This window comes from Fistularia commersonii, chromosome 3 (assembly GCF_037954325.1).
Source record: "Fistularia commersonii isolate RoL2024-O1a breed Wild chromosome 3, RoL_Fcom_v1.0, whole genome shotgun sequence".
Taxonomy (NCBI): Eukaryota; Metazoa; Chordata; class Actinopteri; order Syngnathiformes; family Fistulariidae; genus Fistularia; species Fistularia commersonii.
In genome coordinates, this window is record NC_141286.1 from 1,320,277 (window position 1) to 1,337,147 (window position 16,871).

A 16,871-nucleotide genomic window follows, 5' to 3' on the forward strand; every position below is an offset into this window, starting at 1 on the left:
ACACCGAACAGCCGAATCAAGCACGGTATTTAACATTCTCTACACCTTGTTTTCACGGTTTTGTATTAATAATTACTTTCCAGAACTTGGTTTCATCCAAAAAACACCGGTAATAGACGAAAGAATGTTTATGACTAGTGCTTTTTAAAAAAGAAGTTCAGCGGGGAGGGCGAGTTAATCGTTGTACATCGAAAATGAAAATAATTCCAGACTTAAGTGTGAAAGTTTCGGATCCGTCTGCACTTAAAGTTCATCGATGTGCGTCAGCAACCAATTTATTTGCCGCAAAACGTCCTCTCCTCTCCATGGATTGTCAAATATTATATCCGTAACATGTTCCTGTCTTAATATTTAAGCGTTATTTTAGCGAGCCGCAGAGGTTTTGACGACAGAAAGAATAACTTCATAGCAATAAATAAATGTGTAAAATCAGTCAAGCCCGTTATCTGGCCTTGTTAACCGCTCGACTGACATGGAGTCTCATGTTTCTGGATGGAAATGGAGTGCAAGCATCTTTTAACCCTCCTCCTGTGTTAGCTTTCTGGTAGCATCCCCGGTGTTAACGGGTCTTAAATCAGCTTTAAAATACACTAAAAATAAAAACTTAAATTCCAATTCTTTTTCTCATCTCTTGGTGACCTCGTTAGGCTTCCTTATCCATGAAAATATTGGGTTTAAGGATGTTTGTCGTGGTTCTCTGGGCCTTTTTATTGTTATTAGTATAACCTCTCGATTTCAATAAAAAACAGAAAAATTAACCTCAAGAGAATAATATAAATACGTGTCTGGACATGCTCATTTTTGTTTTTTTTGCAGCAATCCTGGGCAAATGAGCATCCCCAGAAGCTCACATGAGTCGGGGAGGAGTTGGTTGTCATTGTGTTGGCTGACAATGCATTTAAGATTTAAATTTTGCCTCTAATTATTGCTTCGTAATCTAATTTTTATACCCGGGTCGAAACCGACCCTAACACGACAAAGGACATCATTTCAACTAGAGCATTTTATAATGCAGTGACAAAAAATGTTTTTGTTGAATTTTGTTGAAATCTAGGTTCCTGACAAAGTAAAGAAGCCTTGATGCAATAAAAAAAAAAAAAACGAAGTGATTATTTTATGCATTTAAAAACTAAAACGGGTCGGTGGCGACCCGAACACAAGAGGAAGGTTAAAGCGGAATTTAGTCATATTCCCTTTCTAGACATTTCTATGCGAGAGCCGCGTGTGACTGCTGACACGCCACCGCCAGACAATCGGCAGACTGGAAACGGCGGTAAAAAAAGCAAATGATACGGCCCAAACAATTCGGGTAAAGTGCTCCCATCGGCGGCTCCTTCCCACCCGCTCCTCCTTGTAATAAGACTTAATATTCATTCCTGAGGAGATTTGATGAGCTGCTATAATTCTCCCAGTGTAATGATCACTGCTTCCCTCCCAAGTGCACCTGTGAGATCTAATCTGAGACCCCTTCAGGAGGCTATCATCCGCTGAGGGAAGTCTTATGTTTCTTTAACAATGCTTCATTTCCACCATAATAGCCCCGGCTCTCCAGCAGCTAATAGCTATCTGCTTCAAACAATCAGGGTTTATTGTAGCAGCGCCACTTTCCACCCAGCACATCGCTTTGCTGACACAAAGAGCTCTTTGCAAAGTCAGACACATTGGCAGGCATATAAACAGAAATATAAATGGCAATCTTTAACTCCGCTGCCGCCGCTTGTGAAAAGAAGCTCCTTTTTTTTTTGAAACGCGTATGAATATGAAGCTTCGTCATCGTCGTTTCAGCCGTACTTTAAGGGATTGTTTATATGTAAGGGATGTTTTTATGGTTTTGAGCAGACTGAGCCCCAAGACACACCTTCTGGGTGCTAAAAATTATAAAAATGATTTATATTATAAGTTATAAAAAGCCCTATTCATCATGTGCCAATGTGTTTCATTCAAATGATAAGTTTCCAATATTTTTTTATGACAATTTTAATTATAATAATTTTATTTTTTTCTGTTTTTAAGTTATAGTTTATGGTCTTGGAAGAGGTTCATTCACAGCGCAATACTTTTGTTGTGTGTTTTGATTTGGTTTTTTTTTTCCATTTAATGTCCTTCCGGGAAAAAGTGACAAAAATCACAGAAGGCCACGAGGCAGCGGCGCCAGTTTGCTACATATAGCAGTTTATATCTCGCGTGGTTTGACAGCGTGAAATATGTCACAAAATATAAAAGTAAAAAGATTTATTTTTTTTGTCACCTCTTCCTTGTGCCCTAACTCTGGTGACTATTTTATCCCTGTTGGTCTCAGCCCATTCACATCCTGCTTATTTTTATTTTATTTTTTGTCTTTTACTCATTTAGTTTTGGTTGGCTATTTTCACCCTTACTGTCTTTTTTTTTTATATTCTTATCCTTGATGATGATGATGACGTTGTTCTCTCTGCTGTCTTGCTATATTTTAATTGTCTATTTATATTCATATTTATTGACACTAACTGTTACACTGCTGTGACAATTGCGGATCAACAAAGTCTATCTTAACATATTATAATAGTATTATGTTTTTCAACATGGTTTCTACATACATCAGATTGACAACTTTAGAGACGACATCATTTATCTATTTTTATGGCACACAAAGGAGTAAAAGAGATACGGAGAAAAATGATACTATCACGATCCACTGCCTTTTATTTTATTTTTCCATTTAACCACCACCTGCTTATTTTAAATTTGATTTTGCAGGAAAAAAAAGGAAAGACAAAAATACCCCCTAAAACCTCAAAAAAAAACAAAACATATCTAGAAAAGGTTTAAAAGTGAATATGGATAGAAGGCAAATATCTGAGTGTGATGGAAAAAATAAATCCGTGCAAACCTGATAACATACAGAAGTATAAGCAGTGTCTTTACGACACTAAAGATGAATTAAATAAAATATCTGGACGAATGAAGAGGTAAACACCTACAATACATTTACCGAGATGTTTTCGTGTTCCTCCTGATGATCTAACGCGAGACGTACGAATGTATCCGAGCGCCGGAAGGGGCACTTTGCCGTCTTTCCCCTGAGCTGTCAAAGAGCAGCGCTAAATTTAATCCATCCTTTGAATAAGCCCTGCGCCCGATACAAATCCCAATCATTACAGTTCAAAGGGGCTTACAGGAGGAGACAGAAAGAATTTGCCTCCTGCCTCCACAGACTGAGCAGTGGATTATTTTTGAAAGACTTTCCAGTGATCCAAAGTCTTCAACTGTACTTTCTAAACTGGGATGGCGTGTGTACATCCAAACACGTAGAAAAACTCATTTTTATCTCCAGTACTGGACATTAAGGTGGCATTAATCCTCATAAAATGTCAAAATAAAAGATACTGAAACACTTATTGTCTCCTGAATTAGAACTCGAAACCGATGAGACGTGAAGAAAGACACTCCTTTGTCATTTTAATGGAATTTCTTGTATTTTTGATTTTGAGTCACCGCGCTGCCGTCAAACGCCGGTTTAAAAAGGGCCACGTGTGGATTGTATTGTTTTGAAAATGAAAGAACGGTTGCATGGCTATGAAAAGATGCGCAAGGAGGGGTTTATCCACGTTATTGTGGCGGAATGATGGGGAATTCTGTTTCGGCTGCAATTTTTGTGCACGCACGGTTGTATACACACACGCGCACACACACACACATCTGCAGGGCCTTGCTGCAGATGTTCTATCACACGGTGTTGTCCGGCGCCGGCGCGCTGAAGGCAGCGGACGCTAACAGACTCAATCGGCTTGTCGGGAAGGCCGGAGGTGTTTGAGAGGATGGCGAGTGTCGGCCGCGGACCGAGACCAACGCCACAGGTGGCCTCTTTAACCCGTGGCCTTCAAACCAAACCTTCTCCTTCTGCAGGAAGGAAACCTGAGAGAACACTGATATTGTGCTGCCGTTTCAGAGCATCTGGTGAAATAATTTCCTCTGGATCAATAAAGTTCTTGTCTATTCTTCTATTCTAATCCCTGATTATATTTTAATAATAATAATAATAATAATACATACGATTTGTATAGCGTTTTTCACGGTACACAAAGACAGAAAAACATAGAACATAAACATTGTTAATGGGAAGAGCTGTAGGTGTTGTAGCTGTATTTTAGCATATCTAAACTGAATAAAATGGATTACATACATTTATATGAATTGAATGTGTGTGTTTACACATACATACAAAAAAAACATCATTTTTTTCAGGCTCTAACTCAATTTATTTTCTTCTTAGCTTTCTTTTTTTAATTTCACCAGTGGCCCCAAGCAGTGACGGTCAAACCCGACACTTTGATTTGTCCTCTAAAAGAGCCTGGGAGTCATTGCTGGCTGATTTTCTGCAGTTAAAGAGAAAAAAAAATGTTGCTGCTGTTTTTGTGACAGATTCTGATGAAAAAGGTAAAGAGACAAAAACTTCTGCTTTTTAAATGCACTGATTTAGTAAAATCTACTGACATTTGTAAATGCAAATTTGAAAACAATAAAAAACAAGTGTGGCAAAGATATAGACAAACAAAATACAAGAACATGGTTCCACTTAAATTAAATGTAATACGTAAATAAATGCCAGCACTCAACGGCCCATCAATTGTTCATTTTTAATTTTCAATTAATAGCAATTTGTAACGAATTTTACAAGAGTTATTCTATGCTAAAGACCAATTTTATCAAAACGGATTAATTTTCGACAATATCTGGATTTTAAGTTATTTATCCAACTCCATCTGATTCCAAGTCCTTCCAGGAACTAAATGCTTAGGAACAAAAAAGGGGGGAAAACATTGCAATTTCCGAGCACATTCGGCATTTTACTCTTCAGTGTTTTTAATCGCCCGCATCAGCTTGGTTTCTTCATCTTCTGCACTGAATTGTCTTTATGCATCCCTGTCAGAAGCAGCTGCACCTCAGAGCAGAAAGATGGAGATTTCTGGATCATTCCTGTTTTTTTTTTGACTTCCTTGTCCTGGACAAAGAAGACGGGAAGCCACGGCTCCAAATGCATAGAGGTGGAATAAATTATTCCCGGAGATGGGCGATATTTATAGGGTTAATACGGAGATGGTGTGGTGATATTTGCCGCCTCAGGAGAACTCACAGCATCCTCAGAGATCCATCCCACCCCGAACAGCATCCACCGCAACTGCTGCCATCAAGGAGGCGGTTTCGGACAATCAAGGCAAAAACAAACATTTGAAAGCAGTTTTTACCCCAAAACGCTCATCGCACAAAATTGGACACAATCCTGAACACTTGAACCTCTCTCTCACACACACACACACACACACACTGCAATGCAATAAACCCTTTTCCCCTCTTTTTTTCATTATTTTGTGCATCTCTTGTCTCCAACCCAGAGATGTTGCTATCACATGTTACTGCTTTTTAAGGTTGTTTTTGATTCCACTGAACCGCAGAATTGCTGTCTCTAAATTTTAGTTGCACTTTGTGTAATGACAAAAATCTTGAATTCTTTTATCTCAATACATGTACAAATAAAATAAAGTGCTTCGGATCACAGAAAGGTCTCTACCTTCTCTCTGTGGTCTTAGCAACATTAGGTTTTATGAGCACAAATCTGTAAATGCTGAATTTTTTTGTGTTTAGACATGATATTTTCATGCGGCGGCTCACCAGTTTTTATTCTGCTGTGCTTCTTTGTCGAGCCCTTTAAACTGTGTTTACTTAACAAGGTGCTATAAAGGTCAAATATGAAACTTACTTTTAGTAAAACTAAAAGCAAGAGGACGAGTCATCATAAAAGTCATCGACCGAGTTGAAAAAGGGCCTCAAAAAAGCTCCGAGAGACACGGACGAGATCCTGCTATTTCAGCGCTTCAAATGCTCAAATAGAAACAGATCACGCACTTTGTGCCTCAAGAAGACAAATGAGTAAATATTTGGAATTTTGTTGTGATATAATTGAACGCAGTACAACCGGTTTACTAATGCGATCTTGCCTTTGGCAAAATGGTGTTGATGTTAATCTCGCCCTCGTCGGACTGAACGCTGCACCCAAAGCTAAAGGGATCCTCAGTCATGCAAACTAAATAACTGCAGGTGTTGCGTTGCGGTCCAGACAAACACTTTCCCCCCACGGCTCTGAACTCCAGCGGCCCTGGACACCGCAGCCAAAACAAAAAATTGAAAATGACTCTCCTCTCTGAGCATCTGTCATCCAGACAGATTCCGATCCATGGTTTCTGCTATCGTTATAAGCATTTTCACCCAAATAATTAATGAACTTGGAAGAATAGAACCAAAAACTCCCATTCAAGCGCTTCCACAGCGGTTATTCTGCTCATACTCGATCCTGGTCCAACGCTATGAACGACGAAGCAGCCATGGTAGGGGACTCCCAAAGCTGGAGTGATTTAGTCCCCCCATTAATAATTTTATAATTTTTCTTTTATTAATCCCTCTTTGGGAAACTGGTTCTCTGCAGATGCACCCTGAGCAGCCTCTGCACGAGGAGGAGCCGGGAAAACGACCAGGAATGTTGACCTCCAAAGTCGATTCCTCTACTTTCTGCATCACGCCGCCCCTCTTTAACATCTTTCTTTATTTCTTTGAATTATTTTTTTTTAATAAAAAAAAAAAACAAACATTCAAACTTTGTCTGTGTGTAGATTTCTGAAATTGTAAAAAAAAAAAAAAAAAAGCATAATTTTATGTCATTTCTTCATTCTAAAATATACTGCTCCAAAAAATAAAGGGAACACTTGAACAACACAATGTAACTCCAAGTCAATCCCGCTTGTGTGAAATCATAGTGTCCACTCAGGAAGCAACACACATTCATTTGGACTTGTTTTAAGGACATTACATCAAAGTTGGATCAGCCTGGAGTTTGTTTTTACACTTTAATTTTGAGTGTGATTCCTAATCCAGACCTCCATGGGTTGATACATTTGATTTCCATGGATCATTTTTGTGTGATTTTGTTGTCAGCACATTCAACTGTGTAAAGAGCAAAGTATTTCATAAGAATATTTCACTCATTTAGATCTAGGATGTGTTTTTTAAGTGTTCCCGTTATTTTTTTGAGCAGCTATTGCTATAATTTTCAGAATGACAGAATGAATTTCCTGAGCAATTATAATTGTCATCAGTGGAAACTATGTAGAAATATGCATAATTGCATAATTTGATATGAGTGCAGTGGCCAGGCCTTGTCCTGCATCACCTGGCAAGTGTCCTGTTTAGAGAATCACAGTGCCCCGTGCCATAACAATATAGGTGTCATGTTTTTATCGGAGTAAATATTAAACTAAACAAATAAAAATAAAGTAGGAGGTTACTCTTAACTAATGCTATGCTTTCTAACCAGCACTAGAGTGTCAGCAATTGCCAGCCTCATTCATCTGAAAGCTGTTAAAGAGTCTCCTTTCACTCTGACACCTCTGGAAAAGGTCACTTTCTCATCTCCATAATGACAGAGGACAAAGCAAGGCGTAGTGGATCAATAGGCAGCTCTGGGCCGGATCAGTGCAGATGCATTGATCTGCGGGTCAAAGAGAAGACGAGTGATTCTCTCGGCCTGTTTTTCCAGCGGCGGATGAAAGGGGGATCGGCACATGTGAAGATACTCCGCGAGAACCTTCTACCTTTAACCCCGATACCGGACTTGATTCTTGCAAAGCCCACATGGATTTTTGCAACCCTAAAACAAATATACACAATGACACGGATCTTTCTGCGAGCGGAGGAGCTGTATTTCTATTTGTACGTTTTAGTCAAATCGGATCACGGCAGCTACGCTTTGATTTTCTCCTTGAAGGTATTTCACTTCTCATCGGAGAGCTCCTTCCACGCTGGAGAGAACTGGACTGCAGAAGCTCCTCGGGCCAAAGGTTCGGCCTCTTCAAGGGGAAAAACGGAGTCCAGGTGCCACGTTAAGATGGACAATCAACTGAATGACTGAGAACCTTCACAAACTTATGGTGTCATTTATCCTTAATAAACTGAGATGACTGAACACAATGCATTGCTCACCTGGTATCTATCTATCTATCTATCTATCTATATATATATATATATAAAAAAATTAAAAAAAAGTGAATGTTTTCATGCTGCTGTTAAAATTTCCTTTAAAATATGAATGTAATAATGTTCCCTGAGGTTTAGTGGACTGAGCTGGTTAAAGCACATTTTAAAATACTTTAAACACTTTAAGATAAAAGCGTGTTAAGAAAATGTTAGTTTGCCCTGAATCCTTTTCTATGAGTTGATTGGTCTACAAACTGAACTTAAAAAAAAAAATAATCTCACCCACTTACTATAAATCGTAATAATTTATCTGCATATATATATTCATAACTGTGCAATATTTCATAACAGCTGCATGTGCAATATTTTTTTCATACCCTTGTGCACTCCTTATCTTTCACCTGGTACTTAAGACACTTTATAGCTTTGACTTGTTACTTAGACACTTTAAAGTTTATTTGTATTTCTTATTCTCCCCCCTTTTTTTTTTTTACTGTTTTTTTTTTTTTTACTGTTTATACAATTTTCTACTATCATTTATTGTTATGTTTTTACTTGTAACTCTGGCACAACTATTTCCTTCAGGATGAATAAAGTTGTTCTTATTCTTAAATATACATTCAGCAGGTTCTTTTCCCCCCACTCCATACATCTATACTGAAATTAGTGATTTTTTTTTACTATTTAATTGATAGCGCATGCTAAAACATCGTGTAAAAGTGGTAGTGGGTAAAAGTTGATGGATTGATTATCTATAGTGCTTATGCTGCAGCGCTGAGGCCCGAGCCGATCCCTTATTGGAAGCGAGGCGTCACAACCAGTGTCTCCGTCACACTTCCGGACAATTTAAAATGTCTCCTGCTGTGTTTTTTTTTTTTTTAAACAATGTCACCCGTGCAACCTGGAGGAAACACGAGGACATGCAAACTCCACACAATCATCTCAGGGATCTCCTGCCTCTGGGTTTGATACAAAGCGGGGCGGGATTGAAAGAAAGTGCAAAGACATATTTGGCAACAACATTTCCTGAATAAAATGAGCGAGAAGGACTAACTGTGTTGGTTGCAGTTAAGATGTGACACTCCTTGTGTTTCAGATCTAAACTCTGCCATGCAAGTCGTGCTCCACGGGGGTTTCCATTGCTCTATTAATCATTAAAATTAATTGGATCCGTTATGTTGCACTACATTAAGGTTATTTTGAGAGGTATAATTATTTGCATTAAAAGGTTGTCTAAATTGCTTGTTTTGGATGATTTAGTGTTCCTAATGGAATTGAATTTTACGATTATGGTTAAAAACAAAAAAAAAAGGGACAAGATTTTCCATGACTCTTGAGATGAATATTATTTAAGGATTCAAAATGTAAAATCTTTTTTTTTTATTCCTCACACACCAAGAGCAAAATAAACACACCCCACATTTTTTTTTTCTCCCCCACAAAACTGACTAAACGGTTGGTTTTCCCCTCCCTGCTGGAAAACAATTGAAAAGCCTCAATCAGGTTTTTGTAAAAGTTGTTTTTCTTTGTTGATTTTTGTCATTGTAAGTAAAAAGAAAATTTATTTGTGGAATGAAACAAACAATGAATAGTCACATTCGACCAATATGGATAGAACACACACACACACACACCAGGAGAATGCAAAGAACAAAACCTTTGACTCCTGTGGAGTTTCCGTCTGAAATTCTTCCATTTCTATGGTATGGAAAATAGGATTAAAAAAACGTATCTATTTAAAAGGCTCGGAATTGAAATGACGACATAACCGCCATTTCGGAGTCTTCCGTTCACAGCAGTCACTCACATGTATTTGTGAAACTTGCTAATTTATTCAACGTTTAAAAAAAACGAGGAAGAAGCCAATAGCCGACGGATATGATGTATCTTTGTCAACGGCTCTTTTCAGTCATCCTTTCTAAAATGCTTTTTTTCCTCCTTCCTCCACACTTTGCATCTTTGCTTGTTTCATCACAAACATTCACCCTTGAGCTACAGATTAGCAATGCCGGCTCTTTGTGAAGCCGTACAAAGCCCAAGCAATTAAAGGCTCTTCTCTTGCTTAACAAGCTCTAATCCAGACATGCTTTTATTGCATTTGATTTTGCTCGCTGCTCGTGCCAAAAACGCTGAGACACAGGGACCCCGCTCTCGCTCCAAGTACAGCAAGAAGCGCAAACCGTTCGGATTCGGCTCAGGTTTGGGCGACCGTCGTTTACCCGGCGACGGACGCCGAACAAATTCGTGCGAAAATAAAAAAACGGCCCCAGAGACGAGCCCGTATCCACCTGGCGAACCATCGCGGACGGAAGTTGCTTGGCAGCCTCGCGACTCCGAGACGCCAAGAATTGTGATTCGGAGCGAAAGTGCTCGCCGAGACACGTCTGACCTGGCAGAAATTCATCCGGACCTGAGGAGGAGATTGAAAGCCTACTGGGAGCAGATTGATAACTGAATGTTGAAGAAAGCGCTCGGATGCGCCCTGTTAAAGTAAATTATAGAAAAACATAAAAGGTATTGCCAACATCTGTGGGCAGAGATAACAAGCGGAGAGGAATTCTCTGCCTTTCACTTTCCATTTACAGTAAAAAGAAAGAAACATTGTACGATGAGACGAGGATGCACGCAAACAAAACTGGAAAAAAAAACCCAAACCAGTCCCATCCTTTCTTAATAATAGTTCAGACTCCTTCAGCTCTCATTACTGTGAATGTTTGGCGCAAAAAGAAATTGAAATGTAGGAAACTCGTGAGGTGTTAAAGCGCTCACACACTCCGTTCAGTTGTTTTTCCAGGAAAACGGGTTTATTGCCATCAGTTATTTTATCAGTCAGTTGCTAAATTCAGTTACTAGTCAGTCAGATGGAAGCAACAAAATAATCTGAATAAGAAAATAAAAACCTCAATCCTTATCCGTCCAGCACACAATCGTATTATTTTTAAGTTCACGTCAACTGTCGATATCTATAAGAAACTTTATTGATCCACAGAGGGGCAGTTAGTATCAATAAATATACAGAGAGACAATTAGAAGATAGCAAAAGACATCCGCAAATAGAGAACAACCGGGATAAAAATGGACGACAGAATGGGGAAAAAAAAAACAAAAAAAATTATAAGGGTGAAAATAGAGATATAGGAACATAAACAGAGCGACCACAGCAATGACAACAATAAGCACGGTGCAAAACCATATGTTCACAACAGTGGATGATATATTATCATAATATACTGTAAAATAGAGCTCAGACTAAGATACCGACCATCTAGTGATGTAATAGTTTATTTAAAAGCCTGGAGTGTTAAAAAACTTTGAAATTTACAACTTCCAATATAATCTAGTGGTATAAAGCTTTTGAAATCTGTAGCTACCAGGCGAACATAATCACCCCTCCGTTTGGAGAGCATTTTGAAATGAAAGGACAAATTTGTGTGAACCAAAGTGATCGTGATGAACACCATGTGACCAAAAGTATCGTCTCACCTGCCTGGACTGGCAGATGAACTGCAGTGACGTCCCGTTCCTGATCCAGAGGGTTCAATGTGACGTGGGTGGCAACTTCTGAGCGTTCTTCCAGAAGCACATTTGAGATGTTGGACAAGAAGGTCTGGCTCTCGGTCTCCTCTCTCATTCGTCCCAAAGGCGTTGTATGGGCTTGAGGTCAGCAGACTCTGTCCTCCATGTCCTTATGGATCTCGCTTTGTGCTCTGGTGGACAGTCATGTTGGAAAAGGAAGCTCCAAACTGTTCCCACTAAGTTGGCGGCATGGAATTGTCCAACAGGTCTCAGTTTGCAGAAGCCAAACCATCAGATTGCCAGATGGAGAAGATTGGTCACTCCAGAGACGGCGTCTCCACTGCTCTGGCGTGGTTTGCATGGAAAGCCATTCCATGAAGCTCCCTGTTCTTCAGCTCATCTGAAGGCCACGTGAAGGTTGGAGGTCTGCAGCCACTGACTCTGCAGAGAGTTGCATCTCACTTGGTGTCTGAGTTGTTGTCGTTCCCAAACACTTCCGTGTTCTTCTAATCCGGCTGAGAGTGGAATATTTCGGACGCATCCTATCACGGCTCCACGCTGGAACCCAGCGAGCTCCTGCGAGCGACCCGTCCTTTCACAAATGTTTGTAGAAACAGCGTGCACGCCCAAGTGCTTGATTTGATCCACCTGTGGCCGTGCAAGTGATTGGAACGCCAATCATTATTTGGATGAGCCAACACTTTTTTGGACATATAGTGAATTTCTTTTCCAAATACAGATCATATCTTTGACACACGATTACATTTTGTTCAATTAATGAGAGCATGGGTTGGCTGGGAGTTCTATACTTCGGTAGATAACAGTGTAAAGGGACATAATATGTATATCCTAATATATTAAGGTTGGCTAATTATTGCAGAGTTGGCAAAAATTAAGAAAAATAAAATAAAAGAGACGAATAAAATAAAAGAGAGTCTTGTGTCCGAGTGGTAGCGGCTTTGTCATGCACAGTAGCCTCAATGAACAATGGCATCATTGTTGGGTTAAATAGACAGATTTTTTTAAAGTTCTATGTTAAAAAAATGAAATAAATGTGAATTCCATGTTGCGTGCAAATGAATCATTTTTGAGAAATATTAAAATGAGCTCAGTTTGTGTTGAAGATGGAAACACTGGCTTCGATAACCCGACGGTTCTGCTGCTTTCTACATGTTTTACAAAAACACTCAGCTGCAAGCAAGAGTTACAGATGAAGAAAAAATAAAGACAGGTTTTCCACCGATTCACCCACGACAGATTAAAAACCGCAGCGCATAATTAAGAAGGGAAAAAGACAGAGATTACCGATTATACGCCTCTGTCCACGTAGCAGGAAGACATAAGAGATCCATGCAAACGTTTCCATTTTTGTAACTTGCTTTTTGTGCTACTGAAACATCAAGACGGACAAATCATTTATCTGACGTTGGATTCACACAGCTACCGGGTTCATCTCTGTCAAAATTTTTGATTTGGACTTGTGTTGTGGTTGGCTGCATGAGGTCTATTGCAAGTATGTCAGCTCCACTGCACTCTGCTGCAGGAGTCCAGCAGCTTCAGTCCATCTGTCATTTTGAATACGTCCGCCTACCGTCTCCATCAGCCCGAACATCCACCGCAATAACTGAACAAGATGTTTCCTACTGTCATTCTGCTGAGAGGAAAAAAAGGCTCACTGGAGGGCAGACAGAGGTGTTTTTACTGCATGGTGGAGTCGAAAGAGAGAGAAAGAACAAACAACTAACGGGTCTGAGAAAGACAAACAGACAGAATGAGATGGAGGACAAGACAAGAAGAAGGCAAATATGAGTAGATGGAAAAAAATGAAAGGCAAAGTCATTACTTTGGCCGCGTCCGGAAGCCCCGGGCTATTTAATCAGCGGCACGCGCACAGAAATGTGAAGGAGGTGGCAACACATACAAATAAGATGCTGACAAGCTTCACTCCAATTAGATGAAGAAATATGAGGGGTGGCGCGCTGAGATGTGAGACCTATCAGGGGGTGACAGCTTTGTGGAAGATCAAGCACTTCACCACGTCGCCTGCTTTCCGCCAGGCCGGCGTGATTAATCACCTCAGTCACATCTACCCCGAACACACACACACACACACACACACACACAAGTTCATGACGCTGTCTTTATTGAGGACATTGCGCTTGATTTTTTTTTTTGCACAGTTCCTGAAAAACCCCAACCTTTGCCAAGCTCACAACCAGGGTGGCAATTTTTTCTGGGTTAGAAAATCTATTCAAAAAAATGCAGAAATAGCAACAAACACAGGCGTGTGTGTGTGTTTGTGTGTGTGTGTGTGTGTGTGTGAAATGATTGCATGTAAACGGTCTGCAACCCGACCAACACCGGCTAACATCTTTGGAGTCACAAATAGGCGAGCAGACTCACAGTAGCTGCCACCATCATATCACAATTCAGATTGAAATAAGTTACCATTTCTCATATGAGTTCAAATAGGGAAATTTCATCTTGTTCTAAAACTAGGGCAAATACAACTCCAGAAGTGTGTGTGTGCATGTGTGTGTGCACGTGTGCGGCTGTGGATTTATTTTGTTATGCCTCTCCGTCCAGACCGATCCTCGGCGTATTATTATGCATTGTCTCGTTTATGTAATTTTCTGCAGTTGCAGACACAACGTTACACCAACAATATTTACCGCCATTTGCTTTGCATTTCACCCACACACTCTACCTTTTTTTACACCCCTTAATGTGGAAATCAGTCAAATAATAACGCGCGGGCTCCACATTTCAGCTGAAACTGCACTTTACTGGTGCCAGTTGTCACAATCTGTAAAGGATAATAATCAGGATTTCTGCAAAGAGGAAAAAAATGACAAATAGGACATAAAAAAACACCTTCGATATTTCTGTTAAACCGTCCGGGGCCGTCCTGCTCCGACCATGCTTCTTACTGTGAACAGTATATCTTGCTGATAGCGAAGAGATTTTGTGTTAATCAATGGCAAAATTTAATAGATTTATGCTTGCTTAGGTAGACTTGATGCAAACGCTTTACGTAAATATAAATAGAAATGGGAGTGACGCTTTATGTGATTTCCAATCTCAGAGTTTGTCCATCAACAGATCTGTTATCAACATTTTTTTCCTGACAAATCTCCTCCCCAAAACGTAATTTTCATTAATCATCTTTTAGAACATTGAAACAGAAATAGCATTAGAGAAACTAAGAAAACATCTAAAAGTAAGAGGGCAAACCACATTTCCTTATTTAATGTTATAGACGTTAAAAGCACCCTGAAAACTATCAATATATAAAATAAAATTAGAATAGAATAGAAAATGAATAGAAAATTCTTTTAAGTGCCTATTCTATATGTTGATAGATATTTAGTTACATGCACCTATTTTATGGTTTAAATAAAATCCTTAGACAGAGGACTGACAACAGAGCACTTTGACATGAGGCCAAAAATGCATGACTTTTTCGGAAACAATTCTGTTGTGAATGTCCAGCGTGGGAGCCGGATTTGTTTCTCTGATTTGTTTTTTCATTTTTTTCCAGACAGGGACCAAACAAATTGCAGAAAATAAAAATACTATTGTTTATTCAATAGGATGACGGAGACGTAGGCCGGCCATCAGGCTCGCCAAACACTGGAGCCACTGCAACAGCGCTCTGAAAATACATTATCACTTTCATTATCACTTTTTTTTTGCTAAGGAATGCCTTCAGATGAGTGCAAAATGCTTGCAAGTAAAACATAAAGCCTTCCAACCTGGTGTCCTTCCCTGTTTTATTTCAGTTAGAGGCAGATCTCTTCCTCATTCCGTGGCCATCACTGAAAGTAAGACATTTTGCAACTAGTAGTTATGATAGTGCATCTGGTTTGCTGAGTTATCGAGAGGGTAACCTCTTTAGTCTTAAAAGAGACTAAACAAAAGTTGCAAGTAGTGCCTTTTGAACAGCTGGTTAGACAACTTAATGTGTTGTGGCCTGAGTGACTGGTCACCTGGACAGCTAGGATATAATAATAATAATAATAATAATATATAATAAATTTTATTATATATTATTATATTCTATATTATCATTGTTATTATTGTTATTATGTATAAATTAAATGATGTATTGATTACCACAGAGCTCATAATTTATCTGAATATATGTTAATCTGTGCAATATATTTTATTTTATAACGGCTTCATGTACAGTATTTTTTCATACTCTTGTGCACTCCTTATCTTTCACTTGTTACTTAAGACACTTTATAGTTTATTTGTATTTGTTATTCTCCCCGTTTTTTTTTTTTTTTGTTTTTTTTTTACTGTTTAGACAATTTTCTACTATTATTTATTCTTGTAACTCTGGCACAAGAATTTCCTTCAGGATAAATAAAGTTATTTTTCTTATTCTTATTCTTATTCTTATTCTTATTCTTATTCTTATTCTTATTCTTATTCTTATTCTTATTCTTATTCTTATTCTTATTCTTATTCTTATTCTTATTCTTATTCTTATTCTTATTCTTATAATAACAACAACAACAACAACTATAATAATAATAATGACAATAATAATAATAATAATAGTAATAATAATAATAATAATAATAATAATAATATATTAGTATATTATTAAAGTGTTTTGATCAACTGGCCAGAAGTGCCTTGTGGTGACCTGGACAGCGATGATATAACTAATCTATACATTTAAAGCTGTCATCGAGCTTCCAGCCTCTCACTGCCTCCTGTACAATCAATGACTACATTGTATTTTTAGCATCTTGAAAGCAAAATAATCAAGTAGCGCTCCAATTCTTTCTCCTCGGCCCGGCTCTCTGCTCCTCTGGTCTTTATCTGAGATGAGCATGAGCAAACACATCACTGCATTTAAATCAATCTGTCAAAGAAAATTACATTTGATTTAAATGCATTTTCCAATTAATATTTATTTAGTTGTAGCAGTGGATTCAGGTAACCAGCAGGTGATCTGGGAAAACGGCCTGCAAAAGTCATCAAAACGTGATTCCATTTGCACATTTGCTGCAATTTTAAAATCACGGGAAAACACAATATTTGGGCTGAAGATGAAATATATATTGAATTAGACAATAAATCACAACACGTGATGCAGAGATGCATGAAAATACTAAAGATTTAATAAACATATTTGTTATTTTGAATAAACCCCTCATCCGAAAATCATACCCATTGTGTATCATTTATGGGTAATTTTTAAAAATGTTTTTCCTGGTATTCCTGATATTATGCTGTCTGCAAACTTCAGAGAAGCACAGCTGGAGCTGAGAAGATTTCAGCCAAATGTTCAGTCTTGGAAACACACACCTATCTATGTTTCTTTTTTTTTTAAT

At 38.6% G+C, this 16,871-nt stretch overlaps 1 protein-coding gene across 2 annotated transcripts in view; it reads right to left on the reverse strand.

Annotated features, from left to right (window-relative positions):
- Nucleotides 1-16,871, reverse strand: part of sez6b (seizure related 6 homolog b) — a 189,004-nt gene that overhangs the window by 111,761 nt on the left and 60,372 nt on the right. The gene's annotated exons all lie outside the window — the stretch shown is intronic.